General features: G+C 47.4%; 1 long non-coding RNA gene and 1 pseudogene across 1 annotated transcript; both read left to right on the top strand.

Moving 5' to 3' along the window:
- The first annotated feature begins 10283 nt into the window (after positions 1-10283).
- On the top strand, positions 10284-11159 carry LOC121534553. Its single transcript, XR_005994631.1, has 2 exons — positions 10284-10388; positions 10663-11159. It is a non-coding gene; the product is annotated as an uncharacterized LOC121534553 (long non-coding RNA).
- Positions 11160-13940: 2781 nt separating this feature from the next.
- On the top strand, positions 13941-15491 carry LOC121534769 (annotated as a pseudogene).
- Positions 15492-25372: the final 9881 nt, after the last annotated feature.

Genomic DNA, 25372 nt, shown 5'->3' with positions numbered 1-25372 from the left:
GTAAAAATAACAATAGCGAGGCTATATACAGGGGGTACCGGTACAGAGTCAATTTGCGGGGGCACTGGTTAGTCGAGGTAATTTGAGGTAATATGTACATGTAGGTAGAGTTAAAGTGACTGCATAGATAATAAACAGAGTAGCAGCAGCGTAAAAGAGGGGGTGGGGGGGACAATGCAACTAGTCCGGGTAGCCATTTGATTAGCTGTTCAGGAGTCTTATGTCTTGGGGGTAGAAGCTGTTAAGAAGCCTTTTGGACCTAGACTTGGTAAAAGTACCGCTTTCCGTGCGGTAGCAGAGAGAACAGTCTATGACTAGGGTGGCTGGAGTCTTTGAAAATGTTTAGGGCCTTCCTCTGACACCGCCTGGTATAGAGGTCCTGGATGGCAGGATGCTTGGTCCCAGTGATGTACTGGGCCGTACGCACTACCCTCTGCAGTGCCTTGTGGTCAGAGGCCGAGCAGTTGCCATACCAGGCAGTGATGCAACCAGTCAGGATGCTCTCGATGGTGCAGCTGTATAACTTTTTGAGGATCTGAGGACCCATGCCAATTCTTTTCAGTCTCCTGAGGAGGAATAGGCTTTGTCGTGCCCTCTTCACGACTGTCTAGGTGTGTTTGGACCATGATAGTTTGTTGGTGATGTGGACACCAAGGAACTTGAAGCTCTCAACCTGCTCCACTACAGCCCTGTCGATGAGAATGGGGGCGTGCTCGGTTCTTCTTTTCCTGTAGTCCACAATCATCTCCTTTGCCTTGATCACGTTGAGGGAGAGACAGTTATCCTGGCACCATACGGCCAGGTCTCTGACCTCCTCCCTATAGGCTGTCGCATCGTTGTCGGTGATCAGGCCTATCACTGTTGTGTCGTCGGCAAACTTAATGATGGTGTTGGAGTCGTGCCTGGCCATGCAGTCATGGGTGAACAGGGAGTACAGGAGGGGACTGAGCATGCACCCCTGAGTGGCCCCCGTGTTGAGGATCAGCATGGCAGATGTGTTGTTACCTACCCTTACCACCTGGACGCGGCCCGTCAGGAAGTCCAGGATCCAGTTGCAGAGGGAGGTGTTTAGTCCCAGGGTCCTTAGCTTAGTGATGAGCTTTGAGGGCACTATGGTGTTGAACGCTGAGCTGTAGTCAATGAATACCATTCTCAAGTAGGTGTTCCTTTTGTCCAGGTGGGAAAGGGCTGTGTGGATCTGTTGGGGCGGTATGCAAATTGGAGTGGGTCTAGGGTTTCTGGGATAATGGTGTTGATGTGAGCCATGACCAGCACTTCATGGCTATGGACGTGAGCGCTACAGGTCTGTAGTCATTTAGACAGGTTACCTTAGTGTTCCATGACACAGGGACTATGGTGTCTGCTTGAAACATGCTGGTATTATAGACTCAGTCAGGGACAGGTTGAAAATGTCAGTGAAGCCACTTGCCAGTTGGTCAGCGCATGCTCGGAGTACACGTCTTGGTAATCCGTCTGGCCCTGCGGCCTTGTGAATGCTGACCTGTTTAAAGGTCTTACTCACATTAGCTACGGAGAGAGTGATCACACAGTCGTCCGGAACAGCTGGTGCTCTCATGCATGCTTCAGTGTTGCTTGCCTCGAAGCGAGCATAGAAGTGATTTAGCTCGTCTGGTAGGCTCGTGTCACTGGGCAGCTCGCGGCTGTGCTTCCCTTTGTAGTATGTAATAGTTTGCAAGCCCTGCCACATCCGACGAGCATCGGAGCCGGTGTAGTACGATTCAGTCTTAGTCCTGTATTGACGCTTTGCCTGTTTGATGGTTCGTCGGAGGGCAAAGCGGGATTTCTTATAAGCGTCCGGGTTAGAGTCCCACTACTTAAAAGCGGCAGCTCTACCCTTTAGCTCAGTGCGGATGTTGCCTGTAATCCATGGCTTCTGGTTGGGGTATGTACGTACAGTCACTGTGGGGACGACGTCATCGATGCACTTATTGATGAAGCCAGTGACTGATGTGGTGTACTCCTCAATGCCATCGGAAGAATCCCGGAACATATTCCAGTCTGTGCTAGCAAAACAGTCCTGTAGCTTAGCATCTGCGTCATCTGACCATTTCATTATTGACCAAGTCACTGGTGCTTCCTGCTTTCGTTTTTGCTTGTAAGCAGGAATCAGGAGGATAGAATTATGGTCAGATTTGCCAAATGGAGGGTGTGGGAGAGCTTTGTACGCATCTCTGTGTGTGGAGTAAAGGTGGTCTAGAGTTTTTTCTTTCCTCTGGTTGCACATTTAACATGCTGGTAGAACGGATTTCAGTTTCCCTGCATTAAAGTCCCCGGCCACTAGGAGTGCCGCCTCTGGATGAGCGTTTTCCTGTTTGCTTATGGCCGTATACAGCTCATTAAGTGCGGTCTTAGTGCCAGCATTGGTTTGTGGTGGTAAATAGACAGCTACGAAAAATATAGATGAAAACTCTCTTGGTAAATAGTGTGGTCTACAGCTTATCTTGAGATACTCTACCTCATGCGAGCAAAACCTCAAGTCTTCCTTAATACTAGATTTCGTGCACCAGCTGTTGTTTACAAATATACACAGACCGCCACCCCTTGTCTTATCAGAGGCTGTTGTTCTATCTTGCCGATGCGGTGTAAACCCCACCAGCTGTATGTTATCCATGTCGTTGTTCAGCCACGACTCGGTGAAACATAAGATATTACAGTTTTTAATGTCCCGTTGGTAGGATATTCGTGATCGTGGCTTGTCAATTTTGTTATCCAATGATTGTACTTTGGCTAATAGGACTGATGGAAGATGCAGATTACCCACTCGCCGTCGGATCCTTACAAGGCACCCCGACCTACGTCCCCAATAACTCTGTCTCTTTGTCCTGTGAATGACGGGGATTTGGGCCTTGTTGGGTGTCTGAAGTAAATCCTTCGCGTCCGACTCGTTGAAGAAAAAATCTTTGTCCAGTACGAGGTGAGTAATCGCTGTCCTGATATCCAGAAGCTCTTTTTGGTCGTAAGAGACGGTGGCAGAAACATTATGTACCAAATAAGTTACAAATAACGCGAAAAAACTCACATAATAACACAATTGGTTAGGAGCCCGTAAAATGGCAGCCATCGTATGGGAGATGTCCAATAAGTGTCATAAACCAGCCATAAAATAACGCAATATATGTCACAACATGTCTAAATATACAGTGGGGAAAAAAGTATTTAGTCAGCCACCAATTGTGCAAGTTCTCCCACTTAAAAAGATGAGAGGCCTGTAATTTTCATCATAGGTACACGTCAACTATGACAGACAAAATGAGGAAAAAAAATCCAGAAAATCACATTGTAGGATTTTTTATGGATTTATGTAGGATTTTTAATGATTTTATTTGCAAATTATGGTGGAAAATAGGTATTTGGTCAATAACAAAAGTTTCTCAATACTTTGTTATATACCCTTTGTTGGCAATGACACAGGTCAAACGTTTTCTGTAAGTCTTCAAGGTTTTCACACACTGTTGCTGGTATTTTGGCCCATTCCTCCATGCAGCTCTCCTCTAGAGCAGTGATGTTTTGGGGCTGTCGGAAGATTTTCAAAGATTTTCTATGGGGTTGAGATCTGGAGACTGGCTAGGCCACTCCAGGACCTTGAAATGCTTCTTACGAAGCCACTCCTTCGTTGCCCGGGCAGTGTGTTTGGGATCATTGTCATGCTGAAAGACCCAGCCACGTTTAATCTTCAATGCCCTTGCTGATGGAAGGAGGTTTTCACTCAAAATCTCACGATACATGGCCCCATTAATTTCCTTTACACGGATCAGTCGTCCTGGTCCCTTTGCAGAAAAACAGCCCCAAAGCATGATGTTTCCACCCCCATGCTTCACAGTAGGTATGGTGTTCTTTGGATGCAACTCAGCATTCTTTGTCCTCCAAACACGACGAGTTGAGTTTTTACCAAAAAGTTATATTTTGGTTTCATCTGACCATATGACATTCTCCCAATCCTCTTCTGGATCATCCAAATGCACTCTAGCAAACTTCAGACGGGCCTGGACATGTACTGGCTTAAGCAGGGGGACACGTCTGGCACTGCAGGATTTGAGTCCCTGGCGGCGTAGTGTGTTACTGATGGTAGGCTTTGTTACTTTGGTCCCAGCTCTCTGCAGGTCATTCACTAGGTCCCCCCGTGTGGTTCTGGGATTTTTGCTCACCGTTCTTGTGATCATTTTGACCCCACGGGGTGAGATCTTGCGTGGAGCCCCAGATCGAGGGAGATTATCAGTGGTCTTGTATGTCTTCCATTTCCTAATAATTGCTCCCACAGTTGATTTCTTCAAACCAAGCTGCTTACCTATTGCAGATTCAGTCTTCCCAGCCTGGTGCAGGTCTACAATTTTGTTTCTGGTGTCCTTTGACAGCTCTTTGGTCTTGGCCATAGTGGAGTTTGGAGTGTGACTGTTTGAGGTTGTGGACAGGTGTCTTTTATACTGATAACAAGTTCAAACAGGTGCCATTAATACAGGTAACGAGTGGAGGACAGAGGAGCCTCTTAAAGAAGAAGTTACAGGTCTGTGAGAGCCAGAAATCTTGCTTGTTTGTAGGTGACCAAATACTTATTTTCCACCATAATTTGCAAATAAATTCATAAAAAATCCTTTTTTTTTTCTCAATTTGTCTGTCATTGTTGACGTGTACCTATGATTAAAATTACAGGCCTCTCTCATCTTTTTAAGTGGGAGAACTTGCACAATTAGTGGCTGACTAAATACTTTTTTCCACACTGTAGGTGTCATGACAGTGTTCATTGTAACTCCCCTTTCTCAACAATGCAAAAAGAAAAGAGAAATAGTTGAAAAAGAATAACACAAGGAATAAAAGTCAAGTAAACAAGTGTAAGTGAAATGTTATATTTATCTCATTCAAGTTCGCTAGTGTTATCACTACATTCTAGTAGGCTAGTTCTGTTGTGATAATAACGTTAGTTGCGTTGTTGTATAGTTAATTAAGGCCTGGGCCATCCAGCAAGCCAATAACTATAATGATAAACTATAGGCTACATACAGTAACTATAAAACGTTGGTGAGCATCCACACTAGAGGAAAGTGTATCATTTATCATTCTACATTCCTACACCTGTCAATCAACTGATCAACGCATCCTACTGCAAGCTGCGTATTAATAAGGTGGTAACACTAGACCATTCATGAGGTCTCTAACACACAGATACTGTTCATTGTTCATGACAACTGCAAATAATACTACAATGTAAATGTAGGCCTAATGAAAAAGAATATAGTAACTCATATTTAAATGTAGTAATTCAACAACAAACTCTGTTTAGCCTGTGCATCTTTTACAGCATGTCATTGCCTCATTGCTCAAGTGGTTTGCAAGTGATTTCCATTTTTTAAATGGTTGTCAATTCCATTGGGTCTTCTTTTTCACTGTGTTAATCTCTGTATGTCCTGTGCCACTATTTGCAATGCATCAGTGCAACAATGTTATCATAACGGACCGAAAGTGATCACACCAATGCACTTTCTCTCCTCAACTTTCCCCAACATGCATTTCCTATGCTGTAGGCCAGTAAAAAAAGGCTGTCCTAATCCTCTCCTCTCTACCTAACGTTCCCTCACAGTCCCTTCAGTTTCCCTTAAGTCCCATTAGTTTGGCTGTTCAGCCTACCTTAGTTATCCCTCACCCATCATAACTCTGCTATTCCCAACCAATCAGAGCACTTGGAAATGCGCATCTGGACACTGCACCCTCCCACTCAGGTCAGAGTGTTATTGTCAACCGAAGAGAGGAGATGCACGTTTTTTCGGAGGACTTTTTTTAGGAGGACTGAATGCATCGAAATAATGACAACAGTAAGATTCCAAGTCATTCAAATGACCACACATGAAGAGTGAACTGAAAAAGAACTACCTTCAATTGAAGCAGCTTTGTGTGTGTGTGTGTGTGTAGTGGTGACAATTAAGAGAGTAATGGGCCTCAACATCATGTTCTAACTGGACAACACTGTAGTGAGCAGAACCTAAGTAATCAGCATAAGTTAATAGCGTGTGAGGGCATTCACAGCCGACCCCTCAGATGAGTGTAGCACATGGGGATGTGTGAAACTTACTAAAAACAGCTAGCTGTTTTTACAAGGCCTGTTTTACATTCAGCAATTAGCAAGAGCAAGCCTGCTTTTTTCCCCGAATAGGCTATTAGGCCTAGTATAATTGTTTTTCTAAATTTACTGAACACATTTTTTTTTAAAGTGTTGGTCCCATGTTTCATGAGCAGAAATAAAAGATCCCAGAAATCTTCCATATGCACAAAAAGTTTATTTCTCTCAAAGTTTGTGCATAAATTTGCTTATGTCCCTGTTAGTGAGCATTTCTCCTTTGCCAAGATAATCCATCCACCAGAGAAGGTGTGGCATATCAAGAAGCTGATTAAACAGCATGATCATTACACAGGTGCACCTTGTTTTGGGGACAATAAAAGGCCACTCTAAAATGTACAGTTTTGTCACACAACACAATGCCACAGATGTCTCAAGTTTTGAGGGAGCATGCAATTGGCATGCTGACTGCATGAATGTCCACCAGAGCTGTTGCCAGATAATTTAATCTTAATTTCTCTACCATAAGCTGCCTCCAACATTGTTTTAGAGAATTTAGCAGTACGTCCAACCGGCCTCACAACCACAGACCACATGTAACCACGCCAGCCCATGTCCTCCAGATCCGGCTTCTTCACCTGTGGGATCGTCTGAGACCAGCCACCCGGACAGCTGATGAAAATGTGGGTTTGCACAACCAAAGGATTTCTGCACAAACTGTCAGAAACCGTCTTAGCGAAGCTCATCTGCGTACTTGTCCGTCTCACCAGGGTCTTGACCTGACTGCAATTCTGGCGTTGTAACCAACTTCAGAGGCCAAATGCTCACCTTCGATGGCCACTGGCATATTGGAGAAGTGTGCTCTTCACGGATGAATCCCAGTTTCAACTGTACCGGGCAGATGGCATCGTGTGGGTGAGCGATTTGCTGATGCAACATTGTGAACACAGTGCCCCATGGTGGTGGTGGGGTTATGGTATGGGCAGGCATAAGCTATGGACAGCGAACACAATTGCATTTTATCGATAGCAATTTGAATGCACAGAGATACTATGATGAGATCCTGAGGCCAATGTCGTGCCATTCATCTGCCGCCATCGCCTCATGTTTTAGCATGATCATGCAGGGCCCCATGTCGCAAGGATCTGTACACAATTCCTGGAAGCTGAAAATGTCCCAGTTCTTCCATGGCTTGCATACTCACCAGACATGTCACCCATTTAGTATGTTTGGGATGCTCTGGATTGACGTGTACGACAGCGTGTTCCAGTTCCCGCCAATATCCAGCAACTTCACACAGCCATTGAAGAGGAGTGGGACAACATTCCACAGGCCACAATCAACAGCCTGATCAACTCTATGCGAAAGGAGATGTCAATCAATCAAATGTATTTATAAAGCCCTTTTTACATCAGCAGATGTCACAAAGTGCTATACAGAAACCCAGCCTAAAACCCCAAACAGCAAGCAATGCAGATGTAGAAGCACAGTGACTAGGAAAAACTCCCTAGAAAGGCAGAAACCTAGGAAGAAACCTAGAGAGGAACCAGGCTCTGAGGGGTGGCCCGTCCCCTTCTGGCTGTGCCAGGTGGAGATTATAACAGTACATGGCCATTAAGGACAGATTTTTCTCCAAGATGTTCGAACGTTCATAGATGGCCAGTAGGGTCAAATAATAATCACAGTGGTTGTAGATGTTGCAACAGGTCAGTACATCAGGAGTAAATGTCACTTGGATCTGTAGTGCGTTCCTCCAGGATGCGCTCTGTGGTCCCTGGGCACGCAAAGCTCCACTGTTGATTAGGCCTACGTTTTTAGACAAGGCTCATTTGAATAACCGCTCACACGTCCTGTTTTGTTTCATGCCGAAATAACTGCATGGGCCAACAGCCTGGGCCTGATTATGCAACCAATTGGATCAGTTTAGGTCTATTCTCCACAGTTTAGAAGGTCCAGAAAGGTATATTAGCAGGACACTCATATGGTGTAGGCCTATTTCGTCAGGATATAGCCCGGTGTTAAGATAGGCCTACTATAGGAAAATATGGGCTTCTCCTTTCCAACTCCCCGCCCGTTAATGCTGTAGCCTTACATTCAGCAAGCAAGAGCAAGCGTGCATCTCTCCTCCAACAGGGTATTAGCAGTCTAAAGAAAAGGCGTAATTGCGCAACAGAACAATGAAGATAGATAGGCTCGAGATGTAGCCTATATCCTAAATCAGAAGCGTAGGCTATGCATATTAGGACATTATTCATGAGCTCAATGTTAAGCGTAATACTACAGTGAATATATCCAGTCAATTTACACAGCGAAAAAAAAATAAAAAATTTGAATAGATAATGAAATCATAGGTAGCCTACACTATGTGCGCTCCCGAGGCTCCGCTTTATGCACTCCCTCACAGTCACAGGACAATAAATGTATCCTACCTAAGCTACAACAACACAATGTAATGAAGAATGTTATTATTGTTTTCAAGTGAGTACAAAACTCTTGTCTAGGCTGTAAACTGCAGTGAATAAAAGTCTGCCGTTTTGAATGCATATTCATTTCGAATAAAGTGCATCTAGGTTGCCTGATTGGGCAACCATTTTGTTCAGTTATGGGGTTTTTCTCGGCAGTTATTCCGTTCTAAGGAGGATGAGTATTGGTTATGATGTAATTTATTTGTGTGTCCAGTGAAAGGTCATCAAATGTACTTGTAAGGGGTGAATCTCAAAAGTATTTTCCTTGATTCCTCGCATCCTCTCACCTCACCTTCTTCTCAAAATGTCAGACAGAAGCGAGGAGAGCCATGGAGGAGAATATTTTTTTTGCTTCCCTCTGTTTTGAGAAGGAGGAGAGGAAAGGGTTCTTAAGGAATCTGGGAGAAGAATTGTGAGATCCACCCACCCAAAGTGATTGTTTTCTTCTCTTAACTTTGACCTTTTCTTCTACAATATTCATGGTCAGAAGCAGTGCTCATGTTTTTTGAGCAATCTCGGCTGGACGTGATGACTAGAAAAACGACATCAACAACATGGAGCCATACTACCAGAGTCCAGTAACAATTTCAGGTCTAAATCAATCGAGCAATTTAGTCCTATGTTTCATTGAAAACAAGTGTCTGATTTATTGGTTTGCTAATTTTACAGGCAATCTTAACAGACACACTCCAATGTCAGGAAGGCAAGCAAATTATTCAGGACGTCTTTGTTGCCCTAATTGAAGCAACAAGTAGTTTCATTGACATACATTTGGATTTGTGCACAAAAACATAGATCAAACGCATGAACTGCTATCCAAGGACTGTCCTGTTCTCCTATGGTCAACCTACAGTACCATAGACAGATGTCATGTCTATGGTATGTCTTACTCCTGAGTGGCGCAGTGGTCTAAGGCACTGCATCGCAGTGCTAACTGTGCCACTAGAGATCCTGGTTCGAATCCAGGCTCTGTCGCAGCCGGCCGCGACCGGGAGACTCATGGGCGGCGCACAATTGGCCCAGCGTCGTCCAGGGTAGGGGAGGGAATGGCCGGCAGGGATGTAGCTCAGTTGATAGAGCATGGCGTTTGCAACGCCAGGGTTGTGGGTTTGATTCCCACGGGGGACCAGTATAAAAAAAAAAAAATGTATTCACTAACTGTAAGTCGCTCTGGATAAGAGCGTCTGCTAAATGACTAAAATGTAAATGTATGTCTACTCTATGGTGACAGATGCTGGACTTGTTGTTGTGCCTCCTAATGACCATAGGGCGGCGCACAATTGGCCCAGCGTCGTCCGGGATTGGCCGGTGTAGGCCGTCATTGTAAATAAGAATTTGTTCTTAACTGACTTGCCTAGTTAAATAAAGGTAAAATAAAAAATAAAAGATGATTGTTCAAGTGTATTTCAGACTTCTCTACTGATAGACTGCAACATTGGTTCTGACCACTAAAAGTAAAGTGTGCAAACATAACAGGAGCTCCATTGTGTCAGAGTTTTTTAATTTTCAGAATTATTTTCATCCTTCAAGCACCTGGGTCTTGTTCAGTAGGCACGGAACAGAAGATAGCCTTTCGAAACAAAGGAGGTGCCATGGGAAATGCTATAACACAGATTTTTGTTTTCTGTTGCAAAGCACTTCGCTGCGGTGTACCTTACTGAACATGACACAGAACATTACCAGAATATTATCAGTTGTCTGACTAGCCAAACTTATTTTGCCTTTCTTTTTGCTTTACAGATATCATGAGGAGCAATGGATTTTGTTTGGCAAACACAGAGACCATCATCTATGACTACAGTGCACCACAGGATAGAGACCGGTCAGTGTCCACATGCACAGTCTGCAGGATTTGGGTGAGTCGTCAACCATCGCTCCCTTTCTTTTATCATTCACTCACTAGTTTTCTTATTTTATACTGTGTTTAAATCACACTGTATGCTACCTTGTGCTATGATATCACATGTAGTCTTGGCTGTGGTTGAGAAATGTAGGATACATCCGGTCTACTCTTTTTAAAGGGATAGTTCACCTAAAATAAAGTTTGGAAACAACTCTTGTTAAAATGATATATTTTCAGTCTGTTCTTCCATTTTTCTTCCCTATTTTCTGTTTCTTTGTCTCACACAGAACAAGTCACCAAACATCAACATGCATGCAACTTTCTTACACTACATTTTCCAATGCCTTGTCTTCAGAGTATTTCATCTTTTCAATATTTTTTCATGTATGACACCCAATCTGGGTTTAAGGAGACCCTGGACCTCGTTGAGACAGCATCAACGGAAGGTACTGTAGTGCCGAAGACCAAGAAACGTCTTTCCCTAACCTGACCTACTACCAACTACGAGACTGATATTCTGGAATGAATGGCAGTGGCTGCCATATTGTTTGAGTCTGTATGGCTCTCACTTATGTCTACCTATAATTTCACTGATCCGGTCCAAATGTTGTAGGTTACAGACTGCTGCTGCTAGATTCAAATGGTTTCATGTTAGTAAGGGAGTAAAAATACTATCGCTATGCTCTATGAGACCATTTGAGATTAGGGTCTTCACATTCTCGTTCTCCAAACTGATTAACCAATTCTGCATTGTTACTCTAATAAAGACATTTTTGAAAGGGAACATCTCTTCATTTGAAGTGTGAATATTCAGTCTACAATATTTTAGAAATAATAATATACAAGTTTAGAATACTTAGTTTTTCCTCTTTTTTAAGTTTCCCCATTTTTTTGTTATTGCACTGGTGTTCCAGAAGTTATATGTTGCTTTGCAGTGAGAACTGTTGTCATTCCTATTGAGGTAAAATCACCAGATGTGTTTTCCCACGTGCAGGGAATAGGTTCGCTCAACTTATTCTAGGGTTTCACATCTTGGAAATTTGGCATATTAAAGTTTTATTGATAAATACCAGTTGGAAATGGATGAGATGGGGAGAGGGATATAGCACAGAAAGTGAGTGGTGGGGCCGGGGATCAAACTATGTGGGCAATGTGTGGTCTGGGGGTGGCAGCACTACCACTAGACCCTGCCACATTTCTATGGATCTCTACCCCTATCGCATAGCTTGCTGGTGCCCACATTGGTGTATGATTAAACCTGATGTCAGAATATGTGGGGAGAAAAGATTACATAAGAGAGAATAAGAATGTGTAAAGTGCATGTATCTCAAGTCTGAACCGGGTCCACATGTGGAATTGGTGCCCAACTCCAGAACGTATGGTGAACAACACTGCCATCAACTGGCCAATAAGCATAAAGCACATACCAGAAATGACCAACCTGTTTCTTGTAGTTCTTTGGGTGCATCTCAATAATCTTACATGGCTTCCTCTCCTCGTCTCCTCTCCTTCATCTGCATCAGTGGAGGCTGCTGAGGGGAGGATGGCTCATAATAATAGCTGGAACGGAGAGAATGGAATGGCATCCAACACATGGAGACCATGTGCTTGATGTATTTGATACCATTCCACTGATTCCGCTCCAGCCATTACTATGAGCCCATCCATTCCAATTAAGGTGCCACCAACCTCCTGTGATCTGCATTGATATGTAACAAACTAGAAAAAGCAGAAAGGAATATAGTGGATGAATGCCTATACTAGAGCTAGTCCAATCCAGTTATTTTACATATGTAAAGGGAGACAAGGAGAGGAAGCCATTTTAGACTATTGAGATACAGCCTGTGTATCTTGATCTTGCCATCCATTGGTTTCATTATCATTTTGCACTCAATTCATATACTTTGCTGAAGTAACACCATCAAATCCCTTTATTAGAGTAACAGTGCAGTATTTGGTTTTAAAGTTGTTATAAAAAGAGTTGCCAAATGTCTCTATCATCAATGATAGAACTGGTAAACAAGGAACTTCTATTAATTTTTTTTACCTGATCTGTTCTTGTTTTTTAACATAAACGCAAATGTTGTATAATCCACTGAAAATAAAGAGTATAATGTAATGGCTTGTAATTTACTTCTGTATGTTCATTGCGAGGAAATAAGTGGTCAAGGGGTCAAGTCTTGGACTCATCACCTAGCATGCTCTAGTTACAGTGACCTCTGTAATTATTGGGACAGTGAAGAATTTTAGCTTCTTTTGGCTCTATACTCTAAATGTTTGGATTTGAAATCAAACAATGACTATGAGGTTAATTTGAGGGTGTTTGAGGGTATTTTTGAGGGTATTTTCATCCATATCGGGTGAACTGTTTAGAAGTTACAGCACTCTTTGTACATAGTCCCCCCATTTCAGGGCACCAAAAGTATTGGGACAAATTCACTTATTTGTGTATTAAAGTAGTAAAAAGTAAAATATTTGGTCCCATATTCATAGCACGCAATAACTACATCAAGCTTGTGACTCTACAAATTTGTTGGATGCATTTGCTGTTTGTTTTGGTTGTGTTTCAGATTATTTTGTGCCCAATAGATGAATGGTAATTAATGGATTGTGTCATTTTGGAGTCACTTTTCTTGTTTATTAAGAATAGAATATGTTTCTAAACAGTTCTACGTTAATGCAGATGCTACCAGGATTACGGATAATCCTGAATGAATCGTGAATAATGATAAGTGAGAAAGTTATAGACGCACAAATATCATACCCCCAAGACATGCTAACCTCTCACCATTACAATAACAGGGGAGGTCAGCATTTTTTGGTGGGTGTGATATTTTTGCAAGCAAATTATTTTCATCTCCCCCTGTGCAGCATCTGAACCATTCCCTTATGAATGACATGGAAAAGTCTATTGACTAGTCACCAGAAGGAAAGACTGTACATTATGGATCAAAGCTGTGTGTGAATGGGGTTATAGTGCATTTAATAGAGTTGGTTGTTCATCGCTTAAAGGGATAGTTCACCCAAATGATAAATTACTTATTTGTTTCCTTACCCTGTAAGCAGTCTATAGACAAGGAGAGACCACAACCATGCAATGGTTTTTGTTGTGTAATTTTGTAATGTAGGTGAACTATCCCTTTAGTATGTCAATTAGTTTTTTTCTCTTTCATTGATGAGTCGCCGGCAACAACTCAACACAACAGAGACAACCAGAGTATGAAAATAGAGCGGTCAGGGGTCTGGTCAATAACAGCCTATTTATGCATTGATCAGTATATACAGTATAGATCTGATGTGGGTTCGGGGACCGTATGTAGTCGGCAGAGGGAAGAGGAATTGCAGAGCTCGCGCTCTGACTGAGAAGCTGTCAGATTTTACCTTGATTTTCTCCCCTTTTAGAGTAGGTTGAGATGAAGTCATTGATATAAATTGGTCAGAACCGCTCTAAGCTGGTTGTTCACGAAGGACATCCTCATCTCTGTTTTGCGTTTTCTACTTTGTCTACCTTTTCAGATAAAGGCAAACAACTTTGGGGGGGATAGTTCTCTGAAAGAATCTGGAGATGGCAAATCATCATTTGACCAGGAAAGGGGTATTTTGCCCACTGAGGGAGCTCAACTGCACCAGGGTTTTTAAGGAGCACCTCTCAGCCTCTAGGCTTGGCCATGGGCCGACCCACCTGCCCTTCTACCCAGTGCCACTGCACCCCTTCCCCACCATGTGTTCCCTCACCACACGCACTACATCATCGGCTCGGTCATCCTCATAGTGGGCATCACGGGCGTGCTGGGTAACGCTCTGGTCATTTACATCTTCTGCTGCAGTCGCATCCTCCGCACACCGGGTAACCTGTTCGTGGTCAACCTGGCCATAGCCGACTTCATGTCGCTGACCCAGTCGCCCATCTTTTCTGCTGCCTCGCTGCACCGCCGCTGGGTGTTCAGCGAGTGCGCCTGCAAGCTCTACGCCTTCTGCGGCACCCTCTTTGGCTTCTGCTCTATGATGATGCTGACAGCCATAGCTGTTGACAGCTGCCTGGCCATCAGGCCGCTGGCTCGCTGGGCGGCATGAGGCGGCTGCGGGCTGTGATCTTGTTGACAGTCTGTTGGCTCTGTAGCCTGGGCTGGAGCCTGCCGCCATTCTTCGTCAGGAGAGCCTACGTGCCTGAGGGCCTGCAAACGTTGTCAGGACTACACCACCTTCACCCAATCGGTGCTCGCCTACACCATCCCCCTCTTCACTTTCGTCTTCTTCATCCCGCTGGGGGTGATAGGCGGCTGCTACCTGCGCCATCTTCTGCGCCATCCACCGAGCGGGTCGTGATGTGCGGCAGCTGGACTGCGGTGAGAAGCACAAGGCGCATGGCCAAGGTAGCGCTTGTGGTCATCCTGCTCTTCATGGTGTCCTGGTCTCCATACTCGGCGGTGGCGCTGGTACCCACTGCAGGATACGCCCACCTGCTGACGCCCTACATAAACTCGGTACCTGCTGTCATCGCCAAGGTCTCGGCCAGCCACAACCCCGGTGCTGCGCTCGCTGCTGCACGTGGGTGACAAGGACCTACATTCATCCTTCAGCTCCAACAGTTTATTTAATGTACAGTATATAGGTGTTTTCTTACAAATTTGCATATTCTGTCATTGTCAGTTTTGTCCAGTGGAATGTAAAACTTGGTGGGGCAAACTCCCATATTTTTTTGTTTTATGCATGCCAGCAAAGCCACTACACAACACAACACTAAACAATACATTAATTGCACTATAACGGTGACCACAAACTTTCAGGGCCTACATAAAGCTGTCCCAACAGCAGAGTCCCAACAGCAGTCCCAACACCTTACCACTGCTACACCTGGCTATCAGCGGAGCCTTGTCTGGCAGCGAAACAGTTCATTCAGCCTCATTTACTGCCTTTAATAAAAACTTAACTGATATGGCTGACTTGCTTAAACAAATGGGGTTTCTACATAAATAATGGCGCCGGAGGAGATGGCTGCCGTTCTATGGCCCCCTAACCAATTGTGCTATTATGTGTGTTTTTTTTGCATTATTTGTAATTTATTCTGTACATAATGTTTCTGCCACCGTCTCTTATGACCAAAAAGAACTTCTGAATATAAGGACAGCGATTACTCACTTCGTATTGGACATAGATTTTTTCTTCAACGAGTTGGGCGCGAAGGATATTCTACAGACACCCAACAAGGCCCAAATCCCTGTCATTCACATTAGAAAGAGATATTTTGGACGTAGGTCGGGGTGCCTTGTAAGGATCCGACGGCGAGCAAGTAATCTGCCTCTACCATCAGTCAGTCCTATTAGCCAACGTACAATCATTGGAAAACAAAATAGACGACCTACAATCACGGATATCCTACCAATGGAACATTAAAAACTGAAATATCTTATGCTTCACCGAGTCGTGGCTGAACGACGACATGGATAACATACAGATGGCGGGATATACATTACATCGGCAGGATAGAACGGCTGACTCCGGTAAAACAAGGGGTGGCGGGCTGTGTATATTTGTAAATAACAGCTGGTGCACAAAATCTAATATTAAGGAAGTCTCAAGGTTTTGCTCGCCTGAGGTAAAGTATCTCATGATAAGCTGTAGACCACACTATTTACCAAGAGAGTTTTCATCTATATTTTTCGTAGCTGTCTATTTACCACCACAAACCGATGCTGGCACTAAGACTGCACACAATGAGTGTCACGACTTCCGCCGAGGCTGCCTCCCCTCCTTGTTCGGGCAGGTTTCAGCGTTCGGCGTCACCGGCTTACTAGCTACTGTCGATCCATTTATCATCACTCCATTTGTCTTGTCTTCAATCACACACACCTGGTCCTTATTCCCTCATTAGTCATGGTATAAGTGTTCCCTCTGCTTCCTTGTCTATGTGGGTGATTGTTTGTTGTGGACCGCTTTTCTAAAGCCTGCCGCCTCCTTCCTCTGCCCGGTCTCCTCACGGCTCTGCAAACTGCGGAGGCCCTGTTTACACACGTCTTCCGGCACTACGGGGTACCAGAGGATATAGTGTCTGACCGAGGTCCCCAGTTCACGTCCAAGGTCTGGAAGGCGTTCATGGAACGTCTGGGGGTCTCGGTCAGCCTGACCTCTGGGTTCCACCCTGAGAGTAATGGGCAGGTGGAACGGGTAAATCAAGACGTGGGTAGGTTCCTGCGGTCCTACTGCCAGGACAGGCCGGGGGAGTGGTCGGTGTTCTTGCCATGGGCAGAATATGCCCAGAATTCTCTCCGCCACTCCTCCACTAACCTAACGCCTTTCCAGTGTATTCTAGGTTACCAACCGGTTCTGGCACCGTGGCACCAGAGCCAGACCGAGGCTCCTGCGGTGGATGACTGGTTTCGGCGCACGGAGGAGACGTGGGATGCTGCCCACGTTCTGTCACGAGTTACAAAGCCAGAACCCAGAAGCAGACCAGGACAAGGTAAGTTGAAACGAAGGTGAGTGTTTATTTACAAATTCAAGAGTGATGCTGAATAATCCAGGGAACAGAGCGGGCGGCGTTGATTAGTTGTTGGGGGTGCAGTGGTTGATCCCGTCATGGCTCGGCAGCCGCCGACCACCAGGCAGAGGTTGGATGAAGGCTCCGGACGAGTGACTGCAGATGGAACAAAACGGAGGTAAGTAAACAACAAACCAACAAGGTGCAAAAACAACAAAACTACCGCTAGAGGCTCTAAGACTGATACTCTGGTAAACCTACTGTTCATGGCTAACGATCCGGCAGGGAATGGATGTTAGGCCAGAGCCTAAGAAGGGTGATGATCAGGACCAGGTGTGCAGATTGCTGATGGGATGCAGGTGCGGAAATCAAGAGAGCTCCCCGGAGCGTTCCAGAACCCTCGGGAAACTGGAGATCACGAACAGAAAAACTAGTCCACAGACAGGACCCGACTCAGACTGCCGGGATCGTTACAGTACCCCCCCTCCGACGAACGCCACCGGGCGGACTCCCCGGAGCGCCAGGATGGAGGCGGTAGAAGTCACGGATGAGGTCAGCATCTAGGATCTGTCGCCGCGGAATCCAACTCCTCTCTTCCGGACCATACCCCTCCCAGTCCACGAGATACTGGAAACCCCGGCCCCGCCGTCTGGAATCCATAATGCGTCGCACCGTGTAGGCAGGACCACCTCCGATCATCCGAGGAGGAGGAGGAGGAGGCGGAGGAGGCAACAGAGGACTGAGGAAAACAGGCTTGAGGCAGGAGACATGAAAGGTGGGATGGACTCTGAGCGTCCTCGGGAGTTTGAGTCGAACTGCCACCGGATTGATCACCTTCTCCACCACAAACGGACCAATGAACTTCGGTAACAACTTCCTAGACTCAGTCCGTAAAGGAAGATCCCGTGTGGCCAACCAGACCCTATCTCCGATGGTATAGGTGGGAGCGGGGATCCGGCGACGATTCGCCTGGAGCTGATACCGGTCCGAAACTCTAAGGAGTGCCTTTCTGGCCCGATGCCAGGTCCGGTGGCAACGACGAATATGGGCCTGAACAGAAGGCACTGAGAGCTCCTTCTCCTGAGAAGGGAACAAGGGAGGTTGGTAGCCATACAGGCACTGGAAGGGAGACATCCCAGTGGCAGATGTAGGGAGAGTATTGTGGGCATACTCAACCCAAGGCAACTGAGAGACCCAGGAGGTGGGGTTGGAAGAGGCCAGGCAGCGTAGCGTGGATTCCATCTTCTGGTTGGCTCTCTCCGCCTGACCATTAGATTGGGGGTGAAAACCAGATGTGAGACTGACTGTAGCTCCAATGGCCAAACAGAAGGACTTCCAGACAGCAGAGGTAAACTGAGGGCCACGGTCGGAAACGATATCACTGGGCAACCCGTGGACCCTGAAAACCTCCCTAACCAGGATCTCGGACGTCTCCGAGGCAGAGGGAAGCTTGGCAATTGGCACAAAGTGGGCGAACTTGCTGAATCTGTCCACGATAGTCAGAACGACCGTGTTCCCCTCAGAAGCGGGCAACCCAGTGACAAAGTCCAGGGCCAGATGCGACCATGGTCGCCGGGGAATAGGAAGGGGGTGAAGTAGTCCAGAGCTGGGCCGATTGGTACCCTTATTCTGCGCACACACTGGACAGGCAGCAACATAACCCCGAGTATCCTCGGCCATGGCAGGCCACCAAAAACGTCTGCGAAGAAACGCCATCGTCCGAGCCACGCCAGGGTGACAAGCCATCTTGCTGGCGTGGGACCATTTGAGGACCGCAGGACGAACCGACTCAGGCACAAACAACCGACCGGGTGGACCGTTACCGGGACCGGGCTGCGTCCGAAGAGCCGCCATCACCTCCTCCTCAATCTTCCACCTAACAGCTCCCACGACGCAGTTCCGGGGGAGAATTGTCTCGGTCTTGGATCCACTCTCCTCCGTCTTGGAGAACATCCGAGACAAGGCATCCGCCTTGCCGTTCTTAGATCCAGGTCGGAACGTCAGGGAAAAATTGAATCGTCCGAAAAACAACGACCACCTGGCCTGACGGGAGTTGAGACGTCTAGCCGATTGCACGTAAGCAAGATTCTTGTGGTCAGTCCAGACAATAAACGGTTGCTCCGCCCCCTCCAACCAGTGGCGCCACTCCTCCAAGGCAAGTTTCACCGCGAGAAGCTCCCGGTTACCCACATCGTAATTCCTCTCCGCAGGCGAAAGGCGACGAGAGTAGTAGGCGCAGTGATGGAGTTTACTGTCCGTGGAGCATCGCTGCGACAGGATGGCGCCAACTCCCACATCAGACGCGGTCCACTTCAACGACGAACTGACGGGCCGTGTCCGGTTGAGAGAGAATCGGTGCGTTGGTGAATCGCCTCTTCAAATCCAGAAACGCTCGATCCGCCTCCGGATTCCACTTGAAGCTCCTGATACTGGAAGTCAAGGCAGTTAACGGAGCGGCCACACGGCTGTAATCCCGGATGAATCTGCGGTAGAAATTCGCAAACCCCAAAAATCTCTGGAGCTGCAATCTCGTACCGGGCTGGGCCCATTCCAGAACCGCTCTAACCTTCTCCTGGTCCATCCTAATCTCTCCCCTGGAGATGATGTACCCGAGAAAGGATGTCGTGTGGGCGTGAAACTCGCACTTCTCGGCCTTCACGAACAGGCGATTCTCCAACAATCGCTGCAGAACCTGCCGGACATGCTGGACGTGGTCGGAAGGTTCCTTCGAGAAGATCAGAATGTCATCCAGGTAAACAAACACAAAGAGACCGATCATATCTCTCAGGACGTCGTTCACCATACTCTGGAATACCGCTGGAGCATTGGTCAGTCCAAACGGCATCACCTGATACTCGAAGTGACCCATCGGTGTATTGAAACCCGTCAACCACTCGTCTCCCTCTCTGATCCGAACCATGTGATACGCATTGCGTAGGTCTAGCTTGGTGAACACCGTAGCACCCTGTAAGGAGTCGAAGGCAGAACTCATCAAGGGCAGGGGATACTTGTTCTTGACCGTGATGTCATTAAACCCCCAATAATCAATACACGGTCGAAGAGAGCCATCCTTCTTACCCACAAAGAAGAATCCTGCCCCCAGGGGTGATGACGAGGGACGAACGAGACCAGCAGCTAGGGACTCCTTGATGTAGGTCTCCAAAGCCTCACGTTCAGGGCGGGAGATACTGTATAGCCTTCCCTTGGGGTAGACAGCTCCAGGGAACAGGTTGATGGCACAATCATATGGTCGGTGGGGAGGGAGTGACAGAGCCTTCTGCTTACTGAACACTTCCCCCAAATCGTGATATGTCTCGGGAACCAGGGACAAATCTGGGGGTTTAGCCTCAATCACCTGACTGGGAACCGAATGGGGACAGGCAGTCTTGAGACAGTTAGCATGACAATCAAGGCTCCAACTTCGTTACCTTGCCCGTCACCCAATCGAACGTGGGATTGTGTTCCTTCAGCCAGGGGTATCCAAGGACCAGAGGAACATGGGAAGACGGCAGAATGAAGAATGAAATCATCTCCGAATGATTCCCCGACAACAGCATCTTAACCGGTTCAGTCCTCATCGTGATACGTGCCAGACTACTGCCGTTCAGAGTGGTCGCTTCAATGGCTTCCGGCAATTGGTCCTTGGAAAGACCCAGCTGTTCCACCAACTCGGCATCAAGAAAGCTTCCATCGGCACCTGAATCGATAAAAGCGTTAATCGCTAAGCTCTGATTCCTGTTCACAAGGGTAGCCGGGAAACGGGGTCTGACAGAGGTACTGAGAGGTTGAAACTGGCTCGCTAAAAGTCCTCCCAACTTTAGCGAGCCGGGCAGTTTGACGACCGCCGGGAACAAGTGGAGATGTAATGTCCCGAGCTACCACAGTAGAGGCAGCAGTTGGTCTTACGTCTATGTTGACGCTCCTCCTTGGTTAACCCGTGCCGCCCCGCTTGCATGGGTTCAGAATCGGGAGAGAGGACCTCTCCACTAATCCTTTGTGGTGGAGAATGATCGACGTGTTCTGGTCCACCACCCGACCCGACTGGGAACTGAGAAGCTGAGCGACTGGACGGACCCCATTGCTTCTCCCTCCTTCGCTCTCGGACTCGATTATCCACCCGAATAGACAAGGCTACCAAGCTGTCCAGGTCACTAGGCTCCGGATAGGAGATCAGCTCATCCTTGAGCTGCTCCGACAGACCCTGGTAAAAGGCCGCTTGCAGAGACTCCTCATTCCACCCACTCTCCACAGCCAACGTCTTGAACTCGATCACGAAGTCGGCCACGCTGCGAGTTCCTTGGTGGAGCGAAAACAGGCGCCTAGCTGCGTCCCTCCCTCGGACGGAATGGTCGAAGAGCTTCCTCATCTCGGCCGTGAACCCCTGGTATGAAGCCATGCAGGGGTCTTGTCGTTCCCAAACGGCTGAAGCCCACTCCAGCGCTCGACCACGCAGCAACTCAATCACAAAGGCTATCCTAGCCTTGTCTGTGGCATAAGAGTAGGGCTGTAGATCGAACACTAACCCACACTGCATAAGGAAAGAACGGCATCTTCCCAGCTCCCCCTCATATTTATCCGGCGTCGGAACCTTGGGCTCACGGACGGACACCGCTTCAGACGCGGCAGGCGAGATGGGTGAAACCGGTAGTGGATCCTCCACCGGAAACTTGCGCTGGTTCTGGACCTCCGTCAGACCGGTAGAAAGGTTCCGAACTGCCAACGCGATCTCCTGTAGCTCCGTGCTATGATGGCCCAACATCTTCTCCTGATGGGTAATGGCATGGCGAACAGAGTCCAGGTCCGCTGGGTTCATTACTGGCCGGATCGTTCTGTCACGAGTTACAAAGCCAGAACCCAGAAGCAGACCAGGACAAGGTAAGTTGAAACGAAGGTGAGTGTTTATTTACAAATTCAAGAGTGATGCTGAATAATCCAGGGAACAGAGCGGGCGGCGTTGATTAGTTGTTGGGGGTGCAGTGGTTGATCCCGTCATGGCTCGGCAGCCGCCGACCACCAGGCAGAGGTTGGATGAAGGCTCCGGACGAGTGACTGCAGATGGAACAAAACGGAGGTAAGTAAACAACAAACCAACAAGGTGCAAAAACAACAAAACTACCGCTAGAGGCTCTAAGACTGATACTCTGGTAAACCTACTGTTCATGGCTAACGATCCGGCAGGGAATGGATGTTAGGCCAGAGCCTAAGAAGGGTGATGATCAGGACCAGGTGTGCAGATTGCTGATGGGATGCAGGTGCGGAAATCAAGAGAGCTCCCCGGAGCGTTCCAGAACCCTCGGGAAACTGGAGATCACGAACAGAAAAACTAGTCCACAGACAGGACCCGACTCAGACTGCCGGGATCGTTACACGTTCACCTCCAACGCGCCGTGCGTCGTCAGAAGGCCAACGCTGACCGCCACCGCAGTGAGGCCCCCGTCTTTGTACCGGGGGATCGGGTCTGGCTCTCGATCCAGAATCTGCTCCTCCGCCTGCCCTGCCGGAAGCTGAGCCCGCGGTTTGTGGGGCCGTTCAAAGTCCTGACGAGAGTCAACGAGGTCACTTATAGGTTATTACTTCCCCCTGAATACCGTATTAACCCCTCGTTTCATGTGTCTCTCCTCAGGCCGGTGGTAGCTGGTCCGCTCCAGGAGGCTGAGGTGCGGGAGGTCCCTCCACCTCCTCTGGACATCGAGGGGGCCCCGGCGTACTCTGTCCGTTCCATCCTGGATTCGAGGCGTCGGGCCTTCAGTACCTCGTGGAGTGGGAGGGGTACGGTCCGGAGGAACGGTGCTAGGTCCCGGTGAGGGATATCCTCGATCCCTCCATGTTACGGGATTTCCACCGTCGCCATCCGGCTCGCCCTGCTCCGTGTCCTCCTGGCCGTCCCCAAGGCCGGGGTCGGCGCGCTGCTGGTTCCGCGCGTCAAGGGGGGGTGCACCTAGTGGCCGGGGACTTGAATGCAGGGAAACTTAAATTCATTCTACCTAATTTCTACCAGCATGTTAAATGTGCAACCAGAGGAAAAAAAAAACTATAGACCACCTTTACTCCACACACAGAGATGCGTACAAAGCTCTCCCTCGCCCTCCATTTGGCAAATTTGACCATAATTATATCCTCCTGATTCCTGCTTATAAGCAAAAACTAAAGCAGGAAGCACCAGTGACTCGGTTAATAAGGAAGTGGTCTGATGACGCAGATGCTAAACTACAGGACATTTTTGCTAGCACAGATTCTTCCGATGGCATTGAGGAGTACACCACATCAGTCACTGGCTTCATCAATAAGTGCATCAATGACGTCGTCCCCACAGTGCCCGTACGTACATCCCCCAACCTGAAGCCATGGATTACAGGTAACATCTGCACTGAGCTAAAGGGTAGAGCTGCCGCTTTCAAGGAGCGGGACTCTAACCCGGACACTTATAAGAAATCCTGCTATGCCCTCAGACGAACCATCAAACAGGCAAAGAGTCAATACAGGACTGAGATTGAATCGTACTACACCGGCTCCGACGCTCGTCGGATGTGGCAGGGCAGGCAAACTATTACAGACTGAAAAGGGAAGCAAAGCTGCGAGCTGCCCAGTGACAAGAGCCTACCAGACAAGCTAAATCACTTCTATGCTCGCTTCGAGGCAAGCAACACTGAAGCATGCATGAGAGCATCAGCTGTTCCAGATGACTGTGATCACGCTCTCCATAGCCGATGTGAGTAAGACTTTTACGAGGATGCCGACTCTGAGCATGCGCTGACCAACTGACAAGTGTCTTCACTGACATTTTCAACATGTCCCTGACTGAGTCTGTAATACCAATGTAATACCATGTTTCAAGCAGACCACCATAGTCCCTGTGCCCAAGAACACTAAGATAACCTGCCTAAATGACTACCGACCCGTAGCACTCACGTCTGTAGCCATGAAGTGCTTTGAAAGGCAGGTCATGGCTCACATAAACACCATTATCCCAGAAACCCTAGACCCTGGGACTAAACACCTCCCTCTGCAACTGGATCTGGACTTCCTGATGTGCCGCACCCAGGTGGTAAGGGTAGGTAACAACACATGATCCTGATCCTCAACACGGGAGCCCCTCAGGGGTGCGTGCTCAGTCCCCTCCTGTACTCTCTGTTCACCCATGACTGCATGGCCAGGCCCGACTCCAACACCATCATTAAGTTTCCCGAAGACACAACAGTGGTAGGCCTGATCACCGACAATGATAAGACATCCTATAGGGAGGAGGTCAGAAACCTGACCGTGTGATGACAGGATAACAACCTCTCCCTTAACGTAATCAAGACAAAGGAGATGATTGTGGACTACAGGAAAAAAAAGAGGACTGAGCACGCCCCCATTCTCATTGACGGGGCTGTAGTGGAGCAGGTTGAGAGCTTCAAGTTCCTTGGTGTCCACATCACCAAGACAGTCGTGAAGAGGGCACGACAAAGCCTAGTCCCCCTCAGGAGACTGAAAAGATTTGGCATGGGTCCTCAGATCCTCAAAAAGTTATACAGCTGTGCCATCGAGGGCATCCTGACTGGTTGCATCACTGCCTGCTATGGCAACTGCTTGGCATCTGACCGCAAGGCACTACAGAGGGTAGTGCATACGGTCCAGTACATCACTGGGGCCAAGCTTCCTGCCATCCAGGACCTCTATACCAGGCGGTGTCAGAGGAAGGCCCTAAAAATTGTCAAAGACTCCATCCATCATAGACTGTTCCCTCTGCTACCGCACGGCAAGCGCTACCGGAGCGCCAAGTCTAAGTCCAAAAGGCTTCTTAACAGCTTCTATTCCCAAGCCATAAGACTCCTGAACATTTAATCATGGCTACCCGGACTATTTGCATTGCCCCTCTTTTACATGCTGCTACTCTCTGTTTATTATCTATGCATAGTCACTTTAACTCTACCCACATGTACATATTACCTAAATTACCTCGACTAACCTGTGCCCCCGCACATTGAATCTGTATCGGTACCCCCTGTACAGTGGGGGGAAAAAGTATTTAGTCAGCCACCAATTGTGCAAGTTCTCCCACTTAAAAAGATGAGAGAGGCCTGTAATTTTCATCATAGGTACACGTCAACTATGACAGACAAATTGAGGGAAAAAAATCCAGAAAATTACATTGTAGGATTTTTAATGAATTTATTTGCAAATTATGGTGGAAAATAAGTATTTGGTCACCTACAAACAAGCAAGATTTCTGGCTCTCACAGACCTGTAACTTCTTCTTTAAGAGGCTCCTCTGTCCTCCACTCGTTACCTGTATTAATGGCACCTGTTTGAACTTGTTATCAGTATAAAAGACACCTGTCCACAACCTCAAACAGTCACACTCCAAACTCCACTATGGCCAAGACCAAAGAGCTGTCAAAGGACACCAGAAACAAAATTGTAGACCTGCACCAGGCTGGGAAGACTGAATCTGCAATAGGTAAGCAGCTTGGTTTGAAGAAATCAACTGTGGGAGCAATTATTAGGAAATGGAAGACATACAAGACCACTGATAA

The sequence above is a fragment of the Coregonus clupeaformis genome, chromosome 21 (genome assembly GCF_020615455.1).
Source record: "Coregonus clupeaformis isolate EN_2021a chromosome 21, ASM2061545v1, whole genome shotgun sequence".
In the NCBI taxonomy this organism is placed as follows: domain Eukaryota; kingdom Metazoa; phylum Chordata; class Actinopteri; order Salmoniformes; family Salmonidae; genus Coregonus; species Coregonus clupeaformis.
The sequence above is the reverse complement of the archived record's forward strand: the minus strand, read 5'-3'. Positions and strand labels throughout refer to the sequence as shown.